This window comes from Ictidomys tridecemlineatus, chromosome 3 (genome assembly GCF_052094955.1).
Source record: "Ictidomys tridecemlineatus isolate mIctTri1 chromosome 3, mIctTri1.hap1, whole genome shotgun sequence".
In the NCBI taxonomy this organism is placed as follows: Eukaryota; Metazoa; Chordata; class Mammalia; order Rodentia; family Sciuridae; genus Ictidomys; species Ictidomys tridecemlineatus.
Window position 1 is genome coordinate 69,618,188 of NC_135479.1, and position 8,312 is coordinate 69,626,499.

The window sequence follows — 8,312 nt, forward strand, 5'->3', positions numbered from 1 at the left end:
AGTGCTGATAAGTGCTGTAAGCTGCAAGGCGAACTCTGTGCTTGGTGGCCTAAGTGTCACTTGGGGTATATGTCACATAGGAGGCCAGAAAACTTACACTCATCTGTTTCCAGTGTCTCACACAATCCCCGACTGTGGATGTTAGTTGGTTTAGCTGTCTGTTTTGAAATGCACTAATATTCCATGTTCATGGAAACTTTTAAAAAATTATAAAAAAATATTAATCTCCTTGGCCAAGGGGTAACCCTATTAATATTTTTATATCAGATTATTTTCTAGGCACTTCTGTAGACATTCTCTCTTTTTAAAAAATTGAATTACGTGATAGACTGTTATATAACTTGCATTTATTCAATGATTTGTGGTGACCAGCTTTCTGTTTCAAGGATCATGGTATTCCATCATGATGTTAATTGGCTACATGATAGTCTATTGTGTAGATTTGTCATAATTTAAGTCCCTGTTAGATAATTAGATGAATAATTAATTTGTAATATCTAGTTAATAACCATACTTCATGTATGTTATAGGGATAAATAGTATAATATAAGTAGTAATATCTCACCAGGGAATCTGTTAATTATAAAAACCAGTATTCCCTCTGAAAACATTAGAAATTCAGAAATATACTTTTATTTTTTGTATTTTTATGTTTTCTCTTTAAAAATGCTATTTAAAAATAAGTTTTTTCTTTATTCTGCCCAGCCATAATTTACCACCCTTTGTGGCAAAAATGTTTGAAGGCCACTCATGTCATGAGTCATGAAAAACTCATGTCATAAAGAGAGATTTCTTTAATCTTTATTTTTCAGATATGTTTGTTTCCACAGGTACTAGATGCAGATTCCTGTGAAATATGCCATGAGGTGTTCAAATCAAAAAATGTGTGTGTGCTAAAATGTGGGCATAAGTTTCACAAAGGGGTAAGAATTCTCTTTGACCATCTATATCATGCATTGTGACTGCCAACTGTTTTGAAAATAAAAAAGGAATTTTTTTCTTAAATATCGATACTTATAATTCCAAGCCACTCTATAAGCCTACACATGTCTCTGGTCATTGCCCTTTGCAAAGACTGGTGCTGAAGAAGTGAGAGAGTGGTCCTGGACCAGGGGTGTGTGCAGCTCTGCAGACTGTACTTTCTGTAATAATGTCACAGGTAGAAAAGAGTTGACTTCAGGAACTATAATAGGTACTGAGAGTCAAAGCAATATGAATTCCTTTAAAGATGGTTTATTACATGACTAAATGAATAAACAGTGTAGCACTTTATTAATTTAGTGTACTGTATAAAGGTGGTTTAACATTTTAAAAGAGAAAAACTAAACCTTGTTGGGTCCCTTGTGCTTGACTCTGAGCATTTGTACTGTACTCTTTCTGCTGAGTGAGGACAGATCAGGTCTCTGTTGTGCTGATTCATTCATCCTTGAGAAAGGGATGCATACAGAATACTCACTAATAGGAAATGATAAAGCTTTCTCCTCCAGATAGGGCATCCTTGCTTGGACTTTCTAGGTTTCCATGCATACTCAGCCATGTTGCAACAGCAGGCTGGCTAAGAGCAACAGGGAACATGGCACACAGGCTGGTGGGATGTTTAAGAACCAAGCCAAGACCATGAAGAGGAATGGGCTAACATTTGGGTGATAGAGGTCCCAAGAGTCATCAAAATGCTGACCTCCTATAAAACATGGCGACTGGTGCTGAAGAATTGAGACTGGAGCCAGATGTAGTGGAGGACAAGGCCATATCTGAAGGGGCTTTATTTCCACTGTAGTTTTATCCATACTCCTGTTCTAAGCAGCATTACTGTCCCTGAGTATTGGGCAGCATTAGGCCCCATCAGACTTGCAGGTGACATTAGCCGTGTATGCCAAGGAGTCCAGCAGTGCAGGGGAACTAAGGCCCCCACATGGTCCTGAAGGCACTGACTGATTTTGTTTTCTTCTTTTCAGTGCTTTAAGCAGTGGCTAAAAGGGCAGAGTAATTGCCCTGCCTATCGTGATGGTGATCTGTCATAAGAGTAGTCTGTGTCTACCCTCCAGGACTGGCCAGCCAGGACTACCTTCCTGCTGCTCTAGGTAGTCACTCTTCACTAAGCATCACTCACCCACATACCAAGTTGAAATAATGATAATTCCTACTTTCAGTATAAAAAACAAACATTTGACGAATCTCTGGCATTCTGTATCACAAAGTCAATCAGTGGAAATCTTTAATTCAGTTGCTATTAGGTAATTTCTCCACTCTGATTCAATATTTCAGTGATAGTCAAATAATGGCTTATCAAATGATGTGTCATCACATTCTTACATTGTTAGGGCTGTTGTGGAGGAGATCTGTGAGATGGGAGCTTCTTTGGGGAAGTATTGTGAGCACCCCAAAGCAGTTTAAATTATAAGAATTCTTAACCTGGTGAAGTGCCCAGGTTTCCCTTTTGTGTTTGAAAAATCTGTTCCAGTGGCTCTATAACAGAGATGATATTGACCTTTAAAATTTTTTATAAGATTTGATAGTCTGAAAATATGCTTACATTTTCCCTCAGAGATACTACATTTTTAAAATGGGCTTAAACAAGTCACATTTTAATAATTTGTACTTGATATTAAAATATTGGCTGATATGGACCAAAAAGATTCACATTTCCTCTTCATGAAATGTCATGTGCTTTTGATTTTCATTTTATTTGTTTTTCCATATATTTTTTTCCCTTCATATGGTAGTAGATTGAATCCTGGGCCTCACAAATGCCAGTCAAGGAAGTTTTCCACCAGTGGGCTACATTCCCAACCACTCCATAGGTTTTTATTTTATTTTGTTTTTTAATCTTTTTATGATGTAATCTGATATTTGAAAATCAATTGCAAAATTACTTTATTAGTTATCAGCCAAGACTTTCTTTCCCCCCAAATCAAGGCCATGTATTCAACATACCAACCCCATATTTGAATTTGTTCTTAGAATATGCTGCTGTTTTCATTAGCAGTATTTGACTCTCTTTGTGAGTCAGTCATCAAGTGCTTGGATATCTACATCTAGCTCAGTGCTGAGCCCGCACAGGCGCTGTACAGACTAGTAACCATCATTCTCCTCCTTACCCACCCCCCAAAAGAGAAACTTGTGTAATTAGACAATTCTGCGGTGTCTGTGTTACAACTGTTCTGTGTTTGACATTTGTGTAAAATAATGCATGCAATCTTGTACTGTGCCTAAGAACAAAACTGTGACTGCATTAGGAACTATTTAGATTCTTTTAGTGATGTATGGACAGTGGTAAATATGGAAAAGTGAATCCTGGACACATTCCACCTCTCAAACATGAAGGATCAAAAAGTGATTTTCAGTGTATTCTTCGTTCCACTGCAAACTCAGTCAGTCACGAGTGTATGGGCGGATTTGGTCACCTTCCTCTGCCTGTGCTCCATGTGAGTTGTGATGTCTTGGTGACGTAGTCCATAGAAGCCCCCTCCTTACTCTGAAGCATTCTCAATCTTGGTCCCTAAAACATTGTCTGCATTTTCATGGCAGTTAAGAGCTGTGCATATTAAAATACACAAGGACAGTTTGTAGCAACTGGTATGAAGGAGAAAAGCAACTAACGAGTGAAAGAATGTATTCTGTCCTTAACTTCAGAGCCTTGTGAAAATGCCTTACATTTGTCCAGTAATTATCAATAAACAGCATTCTAAAAGACCGGAAGTGCACTGTCATTCTTGCCCATTCTTTCTCAGATAATGTTAAAATACATTCTACATGAAAATTCAAGGCCTTCATTCTATGCTAACATTTTAAAAGTGACTTACTTCATTTGGAAAGAACAGCCATGCTACATCTGCTAGAACCTGGTTCAAAACTCCTTTGTGCCTAAATAAAACTTGACAAACTCACGTTTACACGATTAACTATTTAAATTTGTGAATTGAATTTTTATGCAGAGATGATAAAGAGTTCACTATTTTAGGCTTAATTAACAGATTTTTCATGTGAATACAAATACACACATATAAGGACCCTGAAGACAATTACATTTCTCAGGATTTTTTTTTTTTTTTTTGCATCTGGAACTAATGAGGCTGCTTGATTTAATTTATTTTTGAGTATACTCACTGTAAAAGATTAAAGAATGCAAATTTTAAAAATCTAGTGTTTATTCAAGCATATTCAAAGAATTATCAGTACATATTTTTAATCTGTTAACATTCAATTCAGAATAATGGATCACTTAAAGCAATGGTTATTCTTTTAAAAATAAGGTTATTTTTCTCTACTGAACTGTTTAATCTGTTAAGAATAATGAATAATAAATAAAATTGAAGTGGTACCCAGCACAATATTACTACATTTTTAAGTTAATTTTAAAGATAGTATATACAGTGGAGGCAGATGGTAAGAATGATCAACACATGACAACTTGTAGCAATAGAACTAGAATAGAATAGTTTTCAATCAGACAACCCTCTGTGAAGGGAACAGGTGGAAGAGACAGTGCAGAGATGGGAATTTCTTTCATCCACATGAGGCTGTCACCCAGGAGACTGAAAGGCAAAGGTAGTCAAGTGATGAGCAGTTTGTTAGAATGAGGACCCCAAACATCTCAGGACCCAGCATGAAAGAAGCACAAAAGATATTTAGGTCTTTTAAACACATTCAATAGGCTTGATTAAAAGGCTTATCTTTAACAGAGTTGGTCCAGTCATGTCTAGTTCCTTTTTATTTTTCTTCTTTATTCTTGACACAGTGAAGACGTCCATATTCCTATGGCCATGTACACTTCAGAGCCTTCCAGGCAAGACATGCCATGGAAACAAATACTGGAAACAATTTATTTGACAGGGGTGCAGGAATAGTTTACAAGGCAACAGGCCAGATGTTTTGATTACACTGGTAAACAAAAGTTAGGGGCCCCATGAATCCTGTTATGGAGTTAAATAGATAACAAATATACAGAGTCATCTCAGGTAGTCAGAAGAGTTTTGAAGGAGAAGCAAAGAAAGCACTTAGATTAATAAAATTTTCAAGGGCTTAGCACAGTGCATAGCACAAAAACCCTTGAAAAAGAGGAACTAGTAATTGGTAAGATGAGGGTCTGGAAAGTGCAAAGGGAGAGTTTGATCCTATAAGAAAAAGTTTTTGTTAGGTTAGGTCATAGCATTTTGTCAACACAGCCCAGACTGGAATGCAATTAAGTAGTGAAAAGACCCAAGAGGAAATCAGATCATCTCAAAATCATTTTGAAACATAGCCGTGTTCCTGAAATCTTGACTTTAAGGGTAATGTGATTGTAGAGGAAAGGACAGTTTCCCATTTGGCTTTCCCAGATTACCTGTACGAGCACTCTTGAATTGGCCTTTCCTATTCAGTTTGAGTTTACAGTCAGAGCCCACCTTCCCCAACTCGGGGTATTTGAACTGACACGTTGGAAGAGCCCAGACAAGGTGATCTCTAGTGAAGAAGCTGTGTACTCCAGACTCCTCAGCTTAGGGTGAGCTTGGGGTGTTCTCATTCATTCTAACATTGCCTTAGCTGTGTGTTGTCTCTTCCTATTCCCCCTTTAACTCCTCACTAAAAAGAAAATATTTAGGGCTGGGGCTGTAGCTCAGTGCACAGAGTGCTTGCCTAGCATGTGCAAGGCACTGGGTTCAATCCTCAGCATCACATAAAAATAAACACATAAAATAAAGGCATTCTGTCCATCTACAATTACAAAAAAAATTTTAAATATTTAGCAAAGATGCAGAAGTTGAACACCAATAGTCAACTACAAACTCCTAATGAATCAATCATTAAATCAAAGTGGTCAAACCATCAAGTCAGGAAAAAAAAAGTTTTTTTTAGCTAAATTAAGAATGATTTTAGATATCCCTTGTGAGGGAAAAAAACATACTTTGATCTCATAGTATATAGAACATCAATTCCAGATGGATCATAGTCCTAAATATGAAAAATAAAATAATGCTGCTCTATAAGAATACAGTTTTCCTTCCCTTGGAATAGACAAAGATTTCTTAGAAAACAAAAATCACTAGCTGTAAGAATAAAAAGCTGATAAGGTAGATTTTGCTGCAGTTAAGAAGTTACCAAGGGCTGGGGCTGGGGCTCAGTGGCAGAGCGCTTGCTTAGCATGTGTGAGGCGCTGATTTTGATCCTTAGTACCACATAGAAATAAATAAATAAAGATATTGTGTCTATCTACAGTTAAAAAAAAAAGAACTTACCAAGTTGCCACTGATTGTGAAAAAGCAAGCCATCATGTGGAGGAAATGTCAATACATGCTTTCAAAGAAAAGAAGGCCAATGTCATGAACAGGCACAGATTTTGAACTGGTGTTTCACAGATATCCAGTTGGCTTATACGTATTTTGATAGCCAAATTTGTTCACTATCCATTGTCAAGGAAATGTAAGTTAAAATCCTAAAATTTAACACCTAGAAAGATACAGTAAGTTGTCTTGAAGTTACCTGGTACTGGTAAGGTGGTTTATCTGCTTCTCATGGAGTTGTTCATCTCAAAGATGTGTGTGAAGGTCTGGGGTGCTGGAGTCAGCTCAGATCAGGCTCCAGAACAAGGGCCAGTTGTTAAATTTTAGTAATTTTGTGAACCAGTGGTCAAACACAGGTACTATTAAACCGTGAACAATACAAGTAAGCAATTACTTTGTGATTACTATAGTTTGTTATGTTTTGGTGCTATTGTTACCTCATCTGTAGAAAACTTTTAATCAACCATAGTGAGAGTAGTTAAACCCCAGAAATTGGCATATGCTAGACATCAGAGCCTGGCCTGCCTGGAGAATCTGATGAAGCCTGGAATTTTGTCTCTTTGAGAAACAGCTTCTCTATAATTCTGCGTGTGTCCTTCGGCCTTTCCCTTCACATTTGAATTGATGATTAGGAGACGCACAGACCATTCTGAGATGATTTCTGCAGGATGAGCTCCTCATGGCTCTGGCCAGGGCCTCGCCCCTGCTCTTCTGGAAGTACACTGCTAACCAGGTCTGTCTGGCTCAGGGACCAAGACCTGAAATCTGTTGTGAGACAGCCCTTCACAGTTGCCTGGGAGCCACCATTCCTGGCCCTCTGCCACACCCAACCAAGGTAGACACCCCACCTGCCTCTGGCACCACTGCCTCGGGAGTGGTGCAACTCCCCTAGGCAACTCAGAGTATGTTTCAGGAGTGTGAATAGGAAGACTCCAAGCTGGAGGCGACTCATCTGACCTCCCTGGAAGGGAGGCAAGAAGGGTGGGCTTGAAATCCATCAGTCCCTGGCCCTTGCCAAGAGAGCCTCCAAACAGTGCAGTTGGTGTGAATGACCAGGCTTCTGTGGTAGGGCACTTCAAAGAGAAGCTTGCTCCTTTCAACATGCTTTTTTGTGTCAAACAGAGGTGTCATTGTTTTCAGCAAATACCTTGCAACTCAATAAATAAATACCATTCTCTTTTCTAACATTTCCCCCTCCGTTTTTCAGAAGTTATGTATGAAGGCATTTTGCTTAATTCCTTCAGTCCTGTATTTCAGCTTCTATTTATTTGGTGTGATAGAAAGTTCTTAATTTAGATCTTCCTGCCACCACTTCCAAGAAATCTGCCACCAGCTTCAGCTTCATGTCCTGAAGTGCCACCTCATTCCAGCAGGGTGAGCCAATAGCTTCTGAAAAAAAGAAAGCAACTGAACAGATGGACATTGTGCTGCAGATGCTGGCTGCTGCCGTAGCGCCAGCAGGACTCCGGTTTTCACTGAGGTCCTGTTGGAAGCCACATTGCTCTTGCTGTCAGATTCAAAACTACCTCAACCTCTAAACTGCCAGACCTTTGAAACCTGGGGCATAGATGGCACTTGCTGGTGCTCCTTCCTTGGGACAAATCCTGAGCACATCCTGGGCCTTCCTGCACTGCCTGTGGATATCTCCCCATTCCTCCTCACCCCAGCCATGTACCTCTCTGGGTAGAGGTCCTGGTGTCCTTGACCTCATCCTTGCCCCTTCTCGCTCTCCTCCCAGGGGCCACAGAGCATCCCAGCTCTTCTCCATGGGAGCAAGCCAAACGGCCTGGGTCATTATGATGGACTGATAAACACGTGCACGTGTTCTTCCTCATTCACTCTGGGCAGGCAGTGTTGTGGGTGCCAGAAAAACAACAGGGAACAGAAGAGAAGGACGGCTGCCATGTCCATCAGGGGAGGCTAAAGTCAAGTATGAGAGTGAAATGACCAAGAAATCCAGAGAAAAGGAGCCAGCAAGGGATGTGGGAGTGCATATACAGTGGGGGAGAGGTCACAACTTCAGACAGGCCAGGGAAGGTAACCATGAGGTGC

General features: G+C 39.5%; 1 long non-coding RNA gene across 1 annotated transcript; it reads left to right on the forward strand.

Moving 5' to 3' along the window:
- Positions 1-625: 625 nt before the first annotated feature.
- LOC144376221 (uncharacterized) lies at positions 626-3,693 on the forward strand. Its single transcript, XR_013436460.1, has 2 exons — positions 626-923; positions 1,956-3,693. It is a non-coding gene; the product is annotated as an uncharacterized LOC144376221 (long non-coding RNA).
- Positions 3,694-8,312: the final 4,619 nt, after the last annotated feature.